General features: G+C 32.1%; 1 long non-coding RNA gene across 1 annotated transcript in view; it reads left to right on the plus strand.

Annotated features, from left to right (window-relative positions):
* The window catches only part of LOC139485827 (uncharacterized), a 971,519-nt gene that overhangs the window by 4,161 nt on the left and 946,740 nt on the right, over positions 1-20,618 (plus strand). The gene's annotated exons all lie outside the window — the stretch shown is intronic.

The following is a 20,618-nucleotide window of genomic DNA, read 5'->3' on the forward strand; positions in this document are numbered from 1 at the left end:
AAATACATTGTCGCAATAAACATGATTTTTTTCTCTTAATCTTATAGTCATGATATCGATGTCGTTCTGAAAGTATCATTGTTTAGAAACGATATAATAGTACAGCCCGTAACTGAGAAGTGATCGAATTGATGTTTCTTTACCGTCAAAATTAGCTACGTTATCGACAAACTTAATTGAGTAGTGACCGAACTATTGGTACTTTAACGTTAAAAAGATTGACAATGTTGACAAACTTTCATGTGTCGATAATCAAGTTTAATACCGATAATATTGAAAATAATTCTAATAATATGAAACAAAATATGTCCATGCACCATTTCGATTGGGCGAAAAGTAGTCATTTCTTCAAAGTCAGAACAGAAAAAAAAGATTTATGGAAGGACGTCTTGCTAGTATTATTTCCTTTACAATTTTACCCAAAACTAAAAAGAAATATATAATATTTTCTCTGTTTTCTATTACAGTTTATACAGGCAAATTTTGTTGACAATTTTTTTTTATATGACAAAATATTGAAGCAGCAGATTTTTTAAGTCAAAATCAGGGTCAGAATATTGTTTTCTAAAAAACCAGGCCCCTTCCTCCATAAAAATTAAATGGTCCGTGGCAAAAATAAAAAAAATCCCACATGTTCAACTTCAAAATTTGACCAGATTCTATTCTTAACTGTCGAATAATATACTAGGATAACATTGAAAATGTCCTGTATGGGGCGATTCTGTACTCATACTTCACGCGTAGTTGGATACAAGTGTTCTCGTAGTGAACGCACCCGACTACGCGTGCAGTAAAAAGTGTACTCTTACGTCGGATACCGGGCAGTTTCTTTGTTATATCTGTACTTTATCAAATACATGTACACGTTAATATTTACTTAATATTAAACAGGTAAAAATTATTGCTAAAAGCCTGCAGTTCAGGGTTTGTTTCTTGTGTATGATTATATATTTGCATGAACCCCCTCAGGCGTTCATGCTTATATATTGGCGAGTTTTGGATGTGTCTACGGGCCACTCGATATCTCTCGACCGGAAGTCAGAATAAAATTCTCGGAACGTCTCGAAAGTTTTCGATCATCTATACAGGTCTTCACACGTTGTTATCTACGTCTTTGATATGGTCCCTTGATGGCCCTTGACGACGCAATTATATTTGTTTTAAAACGACAACTGTACACTGTGTGTATCTGGGTCAATTATAACGTGGTTTTGTCTGTTGGCTCAAGATCACAATTAATGACCCCGCTTTTCGTTGTCCTAATGACCCCGCGAATATAGTTCTTTTTAATTAGAGTGTATTTTTCCTTAATTTTTTTTCTTTCCCTTCCTCACTCATTTCTTAGATTTTTTTGGTGGAAATGAAAGAAAAGAGGTGTAATAAATTTTTGGAAGTTGTATTTTAACTTATTTTGATTTGGAATGAGTGATTAGGCCAAGTGCAAAAAGGTAATATTTACAGTTTTCGGAACATCTCTTGACTTGTCAATAGGGGTATGGATGTGTATTGGCTAAATTTGTAAAAGTGATTGTTACAATCTTTCTGAATTTTGGATATATATTTGGACTAGGACTATACATTACACACACAAAAAATTGGACAAAAGTACATGGTGCAATTTTTTTAATGATGCAAAAGGTTATAAAGAACTGATAGAGGAATTAATTGTGGTCTGTGGCCTGTTGTCTCGATTTCATTATAGACTTACGGGATAGAACATTCTGTTTAAAATGTTAATTTTAGATCGGAAAACAGAAAGATAATATTCTTATCAAAAGAATTTAATTCAATCGGAATCAAAGAAATATATAAAAAATATATAATACTTTATTTATGTTTCTGAACTAACAATGATTGAAATCAGAATATTTTCAGAGTTTCAATTAAGAAATAAGTATTTTATATGACAAGATACTCTGCTTTGGTATTTTTAAATATTCATTTGTAAAGGCAACATAAAAATTAAATCCAAATAAATTCTTGCATCCTACAAAAAATGTTTATAAACAATAATCGTTATATTTCTACGTTAATTATTTCATACCATTTTAGTATTTAGCCGGGTTTTATGAGTAATTATTATTTATTTTTTTGTATTATAATATATCCATAAAACGGAAAGTAAAATAAATTTATTAATTATTTAAATTTTAAACGGTCGTGAACAAAAATACTTGTGTGTTTTCAATTCATTAAAGCATGATTTTAAATCCTTGCAGCTCACAACAACCGCAAAAATAATTTACAATAATCACAATAAAATTTAATTACAACCATAATGTTGATTATTTTATACTGTTTTAGTATGGATTTAGAAGTCTTTGCTTATATTTTGTATAGTAATATATTCACATAGTGGAATGTTAGAATTTAAAAGTAGATCCATTCGATAAATAAAATGTCCATCCGTAAATACTTGACGTTCGTGTTAATTTATTGATATATATATATTCAAAAGAATTTGAAAAAAAATTACTGACCGGAACGTTAGTTTATTATAAAATTTTAATTAAATTTTTGTTTGTTTGTTTTAATAGTTTAACCTTATAGCATCTACATATTTGTACTATGGTACGGTTTTGAAAATTGTATTCATTGTGTTGACCAACTATCCTACACGTCTTGATTCATTCACATTATAGATCACATTTCAAAAGCACACTATCGGTTTGCGTTCTCACAAATTCCGGATAAAATGTCAATGAATCCTGAGTCAAAACATTTAGTGTAGGCCGTTTGACATTCGAATTCAACTATTAGATTAAGATATGTGATGACGTAAATGTGTATTCTTTTCCTGAACTTTCTATTTACTATTTCGTGCGCTAAAATACTACTTGCATGCATTACTATTAAATTCACTCGTGAAAGCTTATTTTCGTTTTTTGTTATCTAAATTCAGAACACGGCAGAAAGAGCTTTACATATGACTTTCAAGCACGATCATTACTAACGGTATTCTAACCTCGAGTTGTTTCTCTTTTGTTTCTTTTTTGAGTCACTGTCCTATTATAAACTTTGACCTTTTCGAAAAGCTAAGGATTGTCTACCCAAGGAATAGATTCCTTAACTTTGTAATGTATTTAGCCTTTTAACTTTTTTCATTCGAGCGTCATTGATGCTTTTTTTGTAGACTTAACTCGTGTCTGGTGTACATCATTTTAATTCTGGTATCTTTTTATATCTACATACCTTTTAATATATATTTTTTTTTAAGTGTGCACAGGTTTATAAACTTCTGAATTAAGAAATTCTTCGGCAAAACTAAGTTTCCCTGTAGAATGTTTTAAGTAAAATCAGGAAATCCTTAAAGTTTGAGATGTTATATGAGGTCCCAATCAATTGCATGCCACAGGTTTCACCGCATACAACATTTAACATGAGTAAAGACAGCTTCAAATATGAGTCGGATATGATAGATAAAATAAATGCATCCTGAATTCCAGATTATAAAGCAAACTGAGTGCATAAAATATTGCGATAAGTTTGTGCAATTTGCATAAGTCATCTTGTTAGTAGGATTGCCAAAGGGTTATAATCGAAAAAAAAATATGTGCATTCCCAAGTGATAAATATAATAGTCGAGCTTTAAAATAACTATTCAAATAGAAGCTGTAAATATATACTTTCAACTGGCTTCTTCTTTTCACAGTCAATTATTTCAATTCAAAAGCAAACACAAATTCAGCAACAATCTTTTGGTGACCCGGCAGTCAGCGGTCTTAGGTTCATGTATTGCTTTTCTTTTTTTAAAGAAAGCAACTTGTTTTTCACATGCATGAACTCATTGACGATAATGTAAGGTGCTCTATTAGAAAAAAATGGATTTCTAGTTCGGGTTTGAAAAAGAAATTTCGCCTTTTCTTGAGCCTGTTTTGTACATTTAGTTTAACAGATATGATCCAATGGAAATTTTCACATGGAACCTTCGGTAAATAGGAAAATGAAAAGATATGGGGTAATTTGCAGAGAGACCACACTCCAGCCATGAGAAAAACGGAGGGAATTTAAAATTCTAGAGGTCTCCACAAGGCTTTCAACAAGGGTGGAATCTAACTCCTTCTGAAAAGCTCTAAATCGCACCAACGTGTACATACGTTTGGTCATCAAGAGATTCTGGTTTCTCTTTTTGTGTGTCATAAACCTTCAATTTGGATTTGAATTTAATTTACCGAAACATTTCCGTACATTAAATCTTAGGACGGTCAGAACATTTTAAGGACGCAAGAGGTCGAAGTATAATTTTAAGAAGTACATAGATGTGCTATAAATAATTAAGCTTCCTGTACATGTTTATGAAGTTCTATATTTTGAATGATGATTTCTTAAAAAAAAAAAAAAATTTGTTTACAATAAAAAATCTCAAAATGTCCGTTAATAATGAAAAAGTTTGACCATGAAAAATCCCATATCTAAGAAAAGCAGTCGTTTAATTGATTATAAGAAAGTTTCAGTATATCATGTCAAATTTCTTTAATTTGAGAGTTTTACTTAAGTTACAAATGTAGCTCCATGTCTGATGGTGAAATAAAAATGAATGTCTCAGAAGGTGGTGAATTAGTTTCCATAAATGACAGATGAATCGGGCCGAGCTTAGTAACTTACATAAACAGACTACTCTAACATTGACCAACTCGTCGAACTGTTTAAAAGATTTGTGTTTATGACCAAATATTTATATACAACTTCATTTATAAATTAATCTGAATTTCATAGCGCGTCGTCACAATAATGAAAGTTATAAAAAAAAATCTATAACCAGCAGATCTATACTTCTATAAAGAAAGTATTCTTGTACAAAAGGGTATTTATATTATAAAATGGTCCTAACTATGGAAGCGCATATGGTACACCCCTTGGAAAGTTATTTTGTTACAAATAAGTCGGAATTTTTAGTTAAGTTGTGTGTAATAAGCTGGAATGAAATCATCATGAGGAATCAACTTGTCGGAATGATGAAGAAAAAGTTTCATTACAATGTCGACTTGCTGATATAAATATATTGACATGGTAATAAGAAGTCGACATGTTAAATTCAACTTGTTAATTGATTAAGCCGACAACTTATTTGATGATGAGATAAAACCACGTGACCATTTTGGAAAAAAAACATGATCTATCTTTAAATCGATTTTCATATGTCGTTTGTTTAATGTGCTTCGGATGAGTGTCGCTATCCATTGAGTTAAATTTCAAATTAAAATTCGAGTTGATGTTCTGAGTTATTTGGTATGATAAGGGGTAACGGCAGTCAAAGTACTAAAAAACACTATTTCGGACATAAGGGGGATATCCCCACACAAGTACGGCTGTTTTCCCTACCTATTTCTCAAATGGAATCAGTATTATAATAAATTCGTGAAGGACTGCATGAAACCTTCCGTCTCGCCTGAGATTGCTGCTGCGGAGGAATTTGTGTACAGTTAAAAATAAAATCGTGACAATATATTTTAGCTGTTAAATGGGCTATGTTTGTTTGACTGTCCGTATTTTCCGTATGTCCATAGGACACCTAATGACACAGAAATTAACAACTATATGTCACCTTACGGACGAATATTAGCAACACCTTTTTTTTACGCTTTTTGACACAGTTTAATGATACAAAAGTCAAATGATTTTTATTTGAATTCGTGATATATATATATGTAAACAGTTCAAAAAAAGGTATTCTCCGGTGGATTGAAATTCTAATTTTGGCCAAATTTTGGGGAAATATGTGTCATCTTCACCCTTTTTTCCAACATTATTAGTAAAAATAAGCAGTTTGTTGCCATTGATACACCAAAAAGAAATATCTTGAACCAATGAACTAAATTTTGTATCAAATCTATGGAAATAACTGGTTGCATACATATGCACATGTATGACACAAACTATATGCTTAATTTGTAAGAAAGCAAGGAAAAGGGGTGGTAAAATTTATGTATACTGCTGTCTAACATCAGTATTAATCCATTGACATATTTTGAAGAAAAAAGCAGTAAAACTCCCATAACAAATCAGCGTCCTTAATAACTTTTAGTAAGTTTTTATAACCATTGGGATCCTCTTTGTCCAGCTACCTTTGACTTTGCAATTTGATTAGGGACTTTCCGTTTTGAATTTTCCTCGGAGTTCAGTATGTTTTGTGATTACAATTTATACTACCCACACATTGGTCGCCTTGTAAGCCACTGCATCACCTAGATTTCTAGGCACCCCTCAATTTGCTGTCTACCTCTTTTTAATTTACTGGTCTTCTACGCTCTCTGCAACCTCCGTCACAGCTATCAATCTGTCTACTTGAGCTCTAACCACATTACAAAACAATTCAACTGCTTTATTTCCATCTAGATACTTTAAATGTATATTTTTACTCAGACTGTCTGTGAACTACTGAATCTAACCAAATAAATGGGGAATGTGTTCATTGGAGACAAATAATGCCCAGCTTGCATATAACGCTATGGAGAGTCATTACCAAGAACGGTAAAAGTAACACCACCCAAAGTCGCACTTGATCTGCGTTTTATTATATTACGCTTCAAAATGATTTAGGCAAAATAAAATAAGGGAACGGAAACTCATTGTTGGGACGTACGTATACGTACTAACGGAAGGACAAAGGTATCACTTATTGCCTCTGCCGCTGCAGCGGGTAATGTAAAAAAAGAATCAGATGTTTTTATACTGAAATTGTAAATACCCGAGCAATGCCCGACTATCCCTACTACCCCTATACGATCAAGTAGATTTGTTCTGGCAGAGATCAGGCTGAGATGGAGCATAGTTGATTAGGTCTAGCTAGTCGAGTAAAGATCGTGTAGAGATCGTGAATTGGTCGGATTTATGGAATATGTATTCAATTAGTGGTCGGGTTGGAGTCGTGATGGAATCATCAAGGAGTCGTGAATGGTTTACTTAAGCTCGTATAGCAGTCGGGTAGAAGTCGTAAACAGGTCCGATCAAGAATTTTGTCACTTTCGGTCGTGGAAATTTGGACAATCGGGATCATCGAGTTGGTCTGATCGGCATTTTGTAAATAAACAACAAAAACTATAAAAATCAGTTGCAGCTGTCTAACTCAATATATCAGTATTATTGGTTAGTGTAAATTCATCTAATCTGGTGTAGATCTCGATGCTCCGGGAAAAGTAAGCTGACCCTGCTCAACGTGTCATTGTGAAATTACAAACCCGGTGATTTGGTCCAATGCAGTAGGTCATCTTCGAGGAAAAGAGGACAGGATTGTGGTAAAAGAGGACAAGAATGTGGTTACGACAATTGAACATATATTATCTGTTGTTTCCCTGTAACTTTGGTGTGAAGATACCAGGATTAAAATTTTGTATTTACGCCAGACGCGCTTTTTGTCTACAAAAGACTCATCAGTGACGCTCGAATCAAAGAAGTTTAATGGGCCAAATAAAGTACAAATTTGTAGAGAATTGAGGATCACAATTCCTAAAAGTTTTGCCAAATACAGCTTAGGTAATCTATTCCTGAGGTAGAAATGTATTTCAAAAGTTCAAAAGATTTGTAAACAGTTTTGTAAACAGTTAATTAATGAATGATTAAAAGTGTTTCATTTGTTGACAACAAAGTACGAGTCATTGGATTTGTGTCGAGACTTCGACATTAATGTCGCGGAAGTGACACACAGCAAATCTTTATTCCGTCGTCCTCAATGGCGTCGGCGTCTTCTTCATTTAGATCGTATGTTTCTCGTGTGATTTATTTGCAAGTGTCATTTTAAGATGTTTTTAGCTGACTATGCGGTAAGGATTTTGCTCATGGTTGAAGACCATACAGTGACATAAAATTGTTTACTTCTCCATGATTTGATATGTGGTCGAGAGATGTCTAATTGGCTATCATACCACATCTTCTTATCTTTATACAAGGTTAGGTTTTTTATTGCAGTTAATAAAACTGTTAATAAAAGGGAAAAAAGCCGTACTAGTGTGGGGATATCCCCCTTATGTCCGAAATAGTGTTTTTTTTAGTACTTTGACTACCGTTACCCCTTATCATACCAAATAACTCAGAACATCAACTCGAACTTTAATTTGAAATTTAACTCAATGGATAGCGACACTCTTCCGCAACACATTAAACAAACGACATATGAAAATGGTTTAAAGATAGATCATGTTTTGTTTTCCAAAATGGTCACGTGGTTTAATCTCATCATCAAATAAGTTGTCGGTTTAATCAATTAACAAGTTGAATTTAACATGTCGACTTTTTATTACCATGTCAATATATTTATATCAGCAAGTCGACATTGTAATGAAACTTTTTCTTCGTCATTCCGACAAGTTGATTCCTCATGATGATTTCATTCCAGCTTATTACACACAACTTAACTAATAATTCCGACTTATTTGCAACAAAATAACTTTCCAAGGGGTGTACCATATGCGCTTCCATACCTAACTATAGAATAGATAGTTTACCACAGAAATATTAATCGGAAGTTTCGACAATTTTAAACAGAAGAGATTTGAAAATAAATTTAACTTTAAATAAACTGAAATAATTTTAAGACCTTGAAGGTGTAAAGAATAAACCAACAATCTCAATCTTTAAAAGTGTCTTCATTGCACTAACCGACGAGTTCATGTTTACAGTAGAAACAGTGGATGTGACTCCAATAAATTTATTATTATTGAAGACTAGTCATGAATATTTACCGCTTATATTAAATTGAAAAAGATTTCAGTTTATCAAGTTCGCACCTACTGTTTCTACAGCTAAGATCAGTTACATGTAACATGATCTCGTCGATTCGCACGACGAAGCCATTGTTTATGACAGAACACACATTCTAGATTATGTATTTTTGTTTCCGTCAGTTCGAAAGTATTTGATCATTTCAACGCCTTTGTATTTGACAAGTATTAGCCTTTCAAAAAGGGCTAGTCGTCTCTTAGCTGATGAAAATGGAAAGACCTCTCGCTTTGTAGATTAATTCATTTGTTAGAATAGCCACGTGCATGAATCAACAAATTTTACCACACACGAGGTCACACGTTATGAAGTAGTATATATCGTTTAACGTTGTTGTTTACGAAACTGCAGAAGATTCGGCTATTTATAGATAAAAGTTACCTGTGTACCAGTATCATGAATATGCATGATTGATGACCAGGCAAAATCTAATTGCTAAAATAGAGAGGACAAATTCGATACTCTACGGGATTGAATGACATTAACTAGGTTTGGATTGTCCTAACCAATCAATAAACTTTGATTATTCACGTCTCGTAATATCTTCTAATCAGGTGGTAAGAAGCATTCACGTACTGACTGTCCATCGTTCAATTCTTAATATCGTCAATGAAAACTTACACGTTTGACATGACATATTTTGTCGATGAAGAAAATTAAATTATGTCACTTCTGAAATAAGTTTGTCGATAACGTAACTTATTCTGACGGTAAAGAAACGCGAATTCGATTACTACTCTGTTACGGGCTGTATGACATTTAGTGCATTTGCAAGAATTATATATAAAAAAAAGAACATGAGGTATGATTGCAGACGGGACAACTAACCACAGCAGACCGGATGACATTGAAATTGCCAACTATAGGATATCAGCAATAAAAGGCCCTGCAATGGTTAAAGTAAAACAACTCAAATTAGAAAGCTAGCGAATTGATTTATGTACAAAATGATAAACGAAAAACAAATATGATAGAACCGCAGTAAACGACAACCACTGAATAACAGGCTCTTGACTTTGGACATGCACATAAAGAATGTGGCGACGTTAAACTACTTTGAAGGCGCGCAAAGGTAACCCTCTCTTAACATGGGACAGTGGTGAACACACGTTAAAAATCCCCTGAACACCTGAAGCTCGTGTAATTAATTAGTTGGATACAAAGCAGACATTTTTATAACAAAACTACAGAGTAGACATGGCAGTGACTGACAGCTAGTTCAAAGCCAATAACAACTAATTAAAACAATCATGCATCTGAGACTAAAACATCAATCGGTAAACATCCAATATCCAATGGATTTAGTGTAAAGGCATCAATAACAGTCGGAGAAAAACATGACCTTGTACAATGTTAAGATACAGATATCAACAAATTGTAGAGCCATGAATGTGTATACTAGTAAGTATAAAAAGTTTGTTTTTTTCAATTTTAATTTTCTGATATCAAAATATAAGTACCAATAGGTCCGAGACCACAATTGTCGTCCCTTGATTTTCGTTGTACGAATATAGTCCCTAGTGTAGTGATGACAGTGGGTTACTTGCCAATGTTTTTTTACCTCTTCCAAATTTATTTCTCCATGTTTTATGCCTCAAATTGCAAGTAAGGGGGGGGGGGGGGGGGGGGGGTTGAAACTACACTGTAAAAAAAATTGGGTCCAGAATTTTAAAGGAAAGTAGTGATTTGGTCCAGCTGAAAAAGGTTGAAAATTAGCACTTCGGAAGCTGTCAAAAGATTTCAAGACGCCCTAAACATAGAATTGTCCATATTTTGAGTTAGAGCCGATGAAGTTTTCTATAATTTTGATATGATTTGTCCCAAATGTAGTACTTCACACTGTAAAAATTTCATTGAGAAAGCGCAGGTGGGATTTTTTTATTTTTCATTTATGTTCTAAAAGAAATGCACTACGTAATAATTGTGTTCTCGGACCAATATTCATAATTTTAATTATAGTGTTGAATTGGCAACCTTTCAGAGCAGATTTATTTCATTGATCTATAAATTTACCCGGATCGTATTTTTTCCAGGTTCGGTAAAAAACATCTCGGAGTCCGTAAAAATTAGGATGTGCGATTCCTTTAGAAAAAAAGTTTCGACAGGTACAACAAAACCTCCAAACGAAATGTGTATATCTATGGAAGAATTAAGTAAAAGTTTTAAGCAATTTGTGGCAACGAAATATCTCACTGACTTAATAATTTACCAGTTATACCTTTAATGAGATGTAAAACGTCACTACAGCAAACGAGTTGTGATATATACCATCGTAAGATGGTGCCAAAGGAACATCACTGTCCAAAAAAAGAAAAGTTAACAATAGAGAAAGAAAAATCTACCCTTTTGTATTGGGGTTTCCCGTTTTAAACTGAAATATCTAAATCTAGGATAAGAAGTTATTTGATTTATTCAAAGTGAGTTCATTTGGGTAAATTTCGGCAGCATATCAAGAAAATCAGTCTTGATTATCCAAGAAAAATGTTTCATCAAGATTAAGATAAGTGTTGTTGGGTTTCTCAATAAAATCCAATTTAGACGGGTTAACTTAGTTTGACCATGGTAAGAGTGATTCATAGCGTTACAAACACAAGTCTGCTATTAAAGGGTTGTAACTGTTGCCAATATGAATGCCTACAAACTGTCGATAATCTTTATTTCCACAAACGTACATAAATATCATCATATTTCAGACTAATCTAACACTTATCACTTCTCCGTTCTGCACATGCTCTGTATTACTCTACTAAATTTTATCTTTTGGTAGAGGATTTTATGCTTGCGAAGTCACGTGTACAACATTAGTATTGAATGCATTTGTTCATTTGTCGGTCAATGTCGAATTTTCATAATTCTACATCGGATTATCCCGCGTTAACCAGAATAAATCTCATTTAAAAAAAAAAATATATTAAGTACTGTGAGATAGTCGTCATATATTTAGATTACGGCATAATGTATGTATGTTTCATGACCGAAATTCTTTGTTATTTGTAGCGGCTTATCCAGAGGGGTCTTGAAGGGTGACTCCCCATCCTAAATGCATGGTTCGGCAATGACCCAGTAGTAAAAATAATCTGATAAAAACCGTCTAAAGAAATCTATATGAACTTACGAAGGTTTATACTATGGAACTATGTTGTTGCTGAGCATTTATAAATAACTCAACTGAAATTGAGTTGGATATTCATTTTTTTTTTGGTTGGGTTCGTGTTGATCAGTCTATGTTTTCAATGTCGTTTTGTTTTTACTGCTCTTCATGTTGACTGTTGTCTTTTTGTCGTATTCAACCATATCGCTAGTTCCTCGTCGACCTAGGAGTTTTAAATCTCTCTTCGGTATCCCCAGTCTTTTGTTTCCAGGAACTGCAAGTACTCATGATAGATCGAAACCTTATGCTTTTGTTTCTGTTCATGTTTGTTCAAGATGGGGACGGGTGCTTGTGTGCCGAGACCCGATCTCACGAAGAAACCTTTCCATTATGGTTTTTAAAGTGGTTCTTATGTTGTTAAGTTGTACTGTCTGTGGCTTTGGAAGGAGTGAGCGCTCGCAAAACATGTCTTATTCCGTCACATTCGCTGTGAGCCTGTATTTCCGAAGTTATGAGCCTTAAATCAGTGGTTGTTGATGGTTGCAGTTGTCTTTAAATGCGGTATTAATTAATCATCGTCTTTTGGTGTCTTTTGGATAGTGGTCTCGTTGGCAATTATACAAAGTCACAATAGCGTCATCAATTTTAAACCTAATCTGAAGTAAATTATACATGGTCGAATCAAATAGTTGTAGGATTTCATTTTTTATTTTATTTTATGCTTTTATTTTTTTCTTATCTAGATATTTCATATACTAAGTGTATTTGATACATCAAAAAAGAGTTTAATTATCTGCTCAAGTTCATGAATTTCAGTTCGTTAGCAATTTGAACATTTTACTATTTATTTCTAACTTTAAATTTTGTTTTTTTCAAACTCCCTTCAAAACTGTCAGATACTTCAAGCTTAATATTTAATTCAAGCCAATCCGTATCAATATAATTAATAGCTTATTTTATAAAATTTAGTGCTGTTAAATACTGAAGTACTGAACATCGGATGACCAATAGTTCTTGTAGATGGTCCGACAAGCACTTGTCTTAGAAAAAAAAATCACATCTCTATACCTGAAAGTGAGGTTAAAGTACAGATATTATTTTTTTCCGTGCGTGGATGATAAATCAATGACAGGAAATTCATCCTCGCCGTAATGACTATTATATTGTAGTGATACAACTCGGTATACTCTGGTTTATTGGTATATATCATGTTAATACTTGTATATCAAAGTTACAAGTATATATAATTTTCATGCATTCGTATATCATTCTATTCTACAATATTATTAATAGTGCAGTGCAAGTTCATGTTGCATGGACACGTCACTCTTCTGTAATAATTCGATTTTTCTAATAGAATGGATTTGAGTAGGCATTCGTATTTTCACGCAAATAATGTTTAATCATCTATACAGAATTATCATTCCTTCATATTGCAAACGTTCTTGAGATATTATTCCGCATGCATGTGCATAGGGGTGCATAGATATTAATGATTTTTCTCTTCTATGTATATACATATAACAAAACATTTTAATATTATTAATGTATCTTCTTTAAAAAGTATTCATTGAAGAAATGAATTTATAACAAAAGTTTAGTTAATAAAGGTGACTCGCGGGTCTGAATACAAATTTTTCAGAGGGTTCATGCTTATTTATTGACGAGTTTTGGATGTGTCTATGGGCCACTCGATATCTCTCGGCCGGAAGTCAGAATAAAATTCTCGGAACGTCTCGAAAATTTATACAGGTCTTAACAGGTTGTTGTCTACGTCTTTGATAGTCCCTTGATGGCCCTAGACGACACAATTATATTTGTTTTAAAACGACCACTGTACACTGTGTATATCTGGGTCAATTATAACGTGGTATTGTCTGTTGTCTCGATAACATGTAAACTAGTTACGAGAGAGAACATTCTGGTTAAAATATTAATATTAGATCGGAATTAAAACAGAAAGATAGAATGAAATTCAAAACAGTGTAGCTGTGGCCATTGATTGACACATTAAATTCATCCATTGACTGGGACAATTTACGTGAACGTTTGTCTGTAACGACCACTGTTCACGACGTACCTACGATAGACATTTAAACTGTGGGGTCACCAAAGGTTTCTTAACGCCTTTAATTATAAAATAATTCGAAAAAATGATCAGGAATAACCTTTATGTTTTGATTTATATAATATATATAAATTAAAACATCGTGTTATTTCTGATTAATTTTTCGAATTACTTTATTTTTGTGTTGAGAACCTTTGGTGACCCCATAGTTTAAGTGTCTTTAAAAAGTACATAGTGATCAGTGGTCGTTACATACAAACGTTCACTTAAATTTTCCCAGTCAATGAATGAATTTAATGTGTCAATCAATGGCCACAGCTACACTGTTTTGAATTTCATTCTAATATTCTTATCCAAAGTATTTAATTCAATCGGAATCAAAAGAAATATATATATACAAAATATATCCTGTATTTATGTTTCTGAAGAATCTAACAATGATTGAAATCAGAATATTTTCGGAGTTACAATTAAGAAATAAGTATTTTATATGACAAGATACTCTGCTTTGGTCTTTTTAAATATTAATTTGTAAAGGAAACATAAAAATTGAATCTAAATAAATTCTTGCATCTTGTGTATAAACAATAATCATTATTATTTCATACCATTTTTTGTATTTAGATTTTAAGAGTAATTATTATTTATTTTTTTGTATTGTAATATATCTATAAAACGGAAAGTAAAATAAATTTATTAAATTTTTAAATTTTAAACGGTCGTGAATAAAAATACTTGTGTGTTTACAATTCATAAAGCATGATTTTAAATCATTGCAGCTCACAACAACCGTAAAAATCATTTACAATAATCACAACAAAATTTAATAATAGTTACAACCATAATGTTAATTATTGTATACTGTTTTAGTATGGATTTAGAAGTCTTTGCTTATATTTTGTATAGTAATATATTCACATATAAAGTGGAATGTTAGAATTTTAAAATAGATTCATTCGATAAATAAAATGGCCATCCGTAAATACTTGACGTTCGTGTTTACTGATATTATATATATTCAAAAGAATTTGGAAAAAAATACTAACAGGAACGTTAGTTTATTATAAAACTTTAATTCAATTTTTGTTTGTTTATTTTAATAGTTTAACCTTATAGCATCTACATATTTGTACTATGGTACGGTTTTGAAAATTGTATTCATTGTGTTGACCAACTATCCTACATGTCTTGATTCCTTCACATAATAGATCACATTTCAAAAGTACGGAGCCCTGTTGGTCTCACACAGATTATAAAGTGTCTTTTAAAGTCCTGCGCTGAAGATGTGTAAAGTCTAGCGCTAGAGATGTAAAGTCTAGCGCTGGAGATGTAAAGTCCAGCGCTGAAGATGTAAAGTCTAGCGCTGGAGATGTAAAGTCCAGCGCTGGAGATGAATCCGGAGTCAAAACATTTAATGTAGGACGTTTGACATTCGAATTCAACTATAAGATAAAGATATGTGATGACGCAAATGCGTATTCTTTTCCTGAGTATCAGTGAGATGCTTTCTATTTGCTATTTCTTGCTCTAAAATACTACTTGCATGCAATACTAATAAATTCACTCGTGAAAGCTTATTTTCGTTTTTGTTATCTAAATTCAGGACACGACAGAAAGAGCTTTACATGTGACTTTCAAGCACGGTCATCATTACTAACGGTATTCTGACCTCGAGTTGTTTCTCTTTTGTTTCTTTTTTGAGTCACTGTCCTATCATAAACTTTGACCATTTCGAAAAGCTATAAGGATTGTCCTGTACCCAAGGAATAGACTCCTTAACTTTGTAATGTATTTGGCCTTTTAACTTTTTTCATTTGAGCGTCACTGATGCTTTTTTTGTAGACTTAACTCGTGTCTGGCGTACACCATTTTAATTCTGGTTTCTTTTTATTTCTACATACCTTTTTATAAAAATTGGTTATTTTGAAAGTGTGTACAGGTATTTATAAACTTCTGCGATATGTTTGTGCAATTTGCATAAGTCATCCGGTTAGTAGAAATTAGGATTTGCCAAAGGGTTATAATCGGGAAAATTATGTACATTCCCAAGTAATAAATAAAATAGTCGAGCTTTAAAATAACTATTCAAATAGAAGCTGTAAAAATATACTTTCAACTGGCTTCTTCTATTCACAGTCAATTATTTCAATTCAAAAGCAAACACAAATTTAGCAACAATCTTTTGGTGACCCGGCAGTCAGCGGTCTTAGGTTCAATTATTGCTTTTCTTTTTTTTTAAAAAAGCAACTTGTTTTAATATAGGATATCGCTTTATTTTTCTACAAATGAACTTTATCTTATACTTAATAGAAAAATAAAATAAAAAGATGGGGTCACCGTTTATTTACGCTCACAATCTGCCTTCGAAAGAAGCATACATTTTTGTAAAGTTACTTCTACAGCTTTTTTGAAAATGATAATAAAAAATATAGGTCACCGATGAGTTTAAATTTTAATGCCTAAAAATAGCATTTTTGCATCAAAGGGAGATAATTTGGAGCTTTTTCAATGATATATACATTTTAAACGTCATCTGGGGCAAGCACACACCTTGATATTTTTGAATGATTTTTGTACCATATGATAATGTAACATCTAGTAAAGGTAATTATTAAAATTTGTAATGAAAAATAACTGATCAAGGGGTCTCGCGGGTCTAAATTAAAAAAAAAATCCTAATATAAGATTTCGCTATATTTTTTTTTATATATATAAATGAACTTTATCATAAAAAAATTTATCCTCAATACAAAAAATGAAATAAAAAATGGGGTCACCGTTCATTTAAGCTCACAATCTGCCTCCGAAAGAAGCATACATTTTTGTTAATGTCCTTTTTTTCTGTTGAACTAATAGGAGAAATAGAGGTAAATTAAATATCAAAATAAAAAAAGAACTAAATTACAGAAATCGCTAAAAGTTTACAAATATTTAGTTTATGTACAGCTAATTTGAAAACAATAATAAAAAGTATAGGTCACCAATGAGTAAAAAAGGTATTTCAATTTTAAAGCCAAAATAATGGCATTTGTGAACTAAAGGGAGATAATTTGGAGCTTTTTCAATGATATAAACATTTTAAAAGTCATCTGGGCCCTAACCGAATCGATTTTTCCGGTTGAATTTTGTACCATGTCATAAAGTTAGAACTAATTGTGCATTAAATTAAATTTATAATGAAAAAAACAAATGTAAAATTTTTTGCCGAAATTTTTATACCCGTGAGCCTCCTTAAATTTTTCCGAAATTTTTACACCCTCGAGCCTCCTTAAATTCTTTTTTTATATAAATATAGTGCTTCGTTTTTTTGAATATCATTAACGTATCACGTACTTGATACAGCTATAATTCTTATATGATTTTCATATTAGGGAATACGTTGATATGATTGGTCGAGAGAACTTCCGGTAGTGGATCTTGACGTTGGTTATTTTTCGATAGACGACGGTGACCGAACTCTTTTCGCAAACAATGTAAACAAGATGACGGCTACACTATAGTATACATATTTTTGCATTAACCAACAAATATATTCATGCGCCATTCAATGACATAAATATACAATTTACGTGTGATAGAGTGTGGATAAATATATTCCCCATCTCCAATTTTAAAGAATTATGAGGACTAAACGCCTTTTTAAAGGAATTTATTGGTGTATGAACTGGACCAAGTCACTCGCAAACGAATAAAAGTCCGAGTTAATTGGTCGAGTTTATACACCAATAAATTCCTTTAGAAAGGCATTTAATCCTATAGAAGTGTGTTTATGAACGTTTTACATAATGAGCTAATGACTTTTAAACAATTTATTCAAAGTTATTTAAAAAACTGTAGTTACATATTAGTTTTATCCGAAGACTTTATGGGTTATATAAATACACATCCCCGTCCGGTGAGAATGGGGCATGATATTCAATGCTTCGTCTAGAAAAGGACCAAAATCTCTGCAATTATAAGAATCATACAACATCCACCAGAACTTCTACCCTTTTTCGAAATACCATCTAGTGGCGCGTTCACAATTTCCTTTTCGTCGCGGTCTAACCACTTTAAACATGATTTTTTTTTCAACTTGTGAATTTTTATTGATTCTTTGGTATATTCTTCTTTTGAAATAATCTACCTATTATAGGATTCATTATAATATTTGTTCCTCCTGAATATGCATAAAATATCTGTAAAAATAGGTTTGGTTTTACCGAATCAACAAAGAATTAGGTTCAGTTAGACCCCTTTTTGGCCCCAAAATATAGCAGTTTTACAAAATTGTGAAAATGCTAAATTACTGAAATCTTCAAAATTTTCACATTTTAGCTAACTTTTAGACAGTTTCTGTCTCAAATGAAAGTGGCCGCATTCGTGTTCATTCATAATATTGAAATGTAAGTTGTATTTGATGATAATACATAACATATACAAAGGTTGAGGATGAACACGGATGCGGCCACTTTCATTTTTGACAAAAACAATCTAAAAAGTGACGATTTTTTGCATATTTGATAGAATTTTCATACTTGAGCTTGAATTGGAGCATTCTTAATGACTTAATCAGTTAAAATCTTTCACATAAACTAATTTAATCAATTAAAATAGACACTGAAGTGTTTAAAAAGTGTCCAAAATCCTTCATTAGATGAACCTGAAATTTGAGGCCAAAATCGGCCCTTACCGGACCTACTCCTACAGTCACATTTGTTGTAGTCTTTGTACACATAATTTTTATGCGAAGGTGAAGAGTATTTTAAAATAATATTACGGATATAGGATTTTAAGTTAAAACACTTTAAATATAAAATATCATTAATACTTTCTAGGTCTTATTGAACTATTTTCGGAAACAAACTTAGCATTTATAATATCTATAATATTTATAATATCTATGACAGGTTTTAATTGGGAGCAATTTTCAAATTTCAAAAAAATTATCAATTGTCATCTTCATCAACAATATCAGATACATTTATAATTTTATCAAATAATTTTAATTTTTAAACGACCAATTATAGCATTATTTTTTTTTTAATTAACAAACCTGAAAATGCACCCTTCTCAAAAATTTAAATTCGGTCACTTTGTTTACCATGTTTACCTCTGGCTTTTATGATAGCTAACGTTCTCATTTAAAATTTTCCGTGTTTACCTTTTCATCATATAAAAAAATAAATCAAACAGAGAAGTTAAACAATATACTTGTATTTCTCATCTGATCGTTATACTTACAAAATGTATATATCTCATAATCTCGATTTTCTTTTTTATGTTTGAAAAAATAAAAGTACTATGTACTACATATACGAGTAGTAAAAGTCATACTTATTAATATGTAAATAATCATCCGGTTTGAAATATATGATAGAGAGGAACGGAAGGTCGGTTTTTAATTTCACTTCCAGCTGTCTTGTCAATAGTTACGGATGCGGTTTCACTACATGATCATCTTTTATATTATTACACTTATCTTTTCACGAATTAATAAGACAAAGTTCAAATTGACCGTATAAAATAAAGTTTGATATTTAAAGTAATATTGAACAAGGCGGCTGTATGCTCCCTTACAAACTACTTGAAGAGCCATAACAAATATCTGTTTAAATCTTTTCTACAACTCAAAATAATTCAAGGTTTTAAATTGAAGAATTTTATTTTTCATGCAAATAAATGCGAAGATGTTGGTTTCCTTTCTTAAGCATCTGAATTCCAATTTTCCGTGGAGTTCGAGTTAGTCAACCTTAAGTTTTCAGTGGATTTTTTTGCGAATTGCATAATGAATACTTTTTTCACTCGGTTTTTGTCTGTCTAAATATGCCTACTAACCCAGGTTTGTAACATATAGATGTAGGGTATGTAAAACTCAAATCTACATGGTTAGAATCTAACTAAAATTATAGAAAAATTTAGCTTCATGCATGTCTGTGGAGATATTAGAAAGTTGTCAGCTGTCATCAAACCTGGTGGATGTGCTAGCTGCTCCATAAAACAACTTGAGGACCATCTCTAATTAACCTGGTCTTCCTGGTAAAATCATCATGGTTGGTACAATATTCCCGATTACGTTTACGGCAGCCTATACTGTACCAAGATAACTGTTTAGTCTACATTCCAGCTTTGAGAAAAACATGTCATTAACATTTGCTGCCTTGACAGACTCGTCATATCTTGAGTTCCGTTATTGGCAGCTTATTTTAGCATATATATATATATATATATAGTCTTCTAAACTCTTTAATAGTACTAGAATCATATTCAAAACAGTGTAGCTGTGGCCATTGATTGACGACCTTAAATTATCCCATTGACTGGGGCAGATTATGTGAACGTTTGTCTGTAACGCCGCTGCTCACTATGTACTTGTTAAAGACACTTAAACTGTGGGGTCACAAAAGGTTCTCAACACCTAAATAAAGAAATTAGAAAAACTAATCAGGAATAACACGATGTTTTGATTTATATCAATAATATAAATCAAAACATAAAGTTATTCCTGATTAATTTTTCGAATTATTTTAATATTAAAGGCGTTAAGAACCTTTGGTGACCCTACAGTTTAAATTCTATAATACGTAAGTAGTGAGCAGTTGTCGTTACAGACAAGCGTTCACCTAATCTGTCCCAGTCAATGGGATAATTTAAGGTCGTCAATCAATGACCACAGCTACACTGTTTTGAATATGATTCTAAGTCGGATGTATATGAATGAAGCAGTAAGCAAAAATATCTCTAAAGAGCCCGTTCAAGTAAGTC

Source organism: Mytilus edulis, chromosome 1, assembly GCF_963676685.1.
Source record: "Mytilus edulis chromosome 1, xbMytEdul2.2, whole genome shotgun sequence".
Lineage (NCBI taxonomy): Eukaryota > Metazoa > Mollusca > Bivalvia > Mytilida > Mytilidae > Mytilus > Mytilus edulis.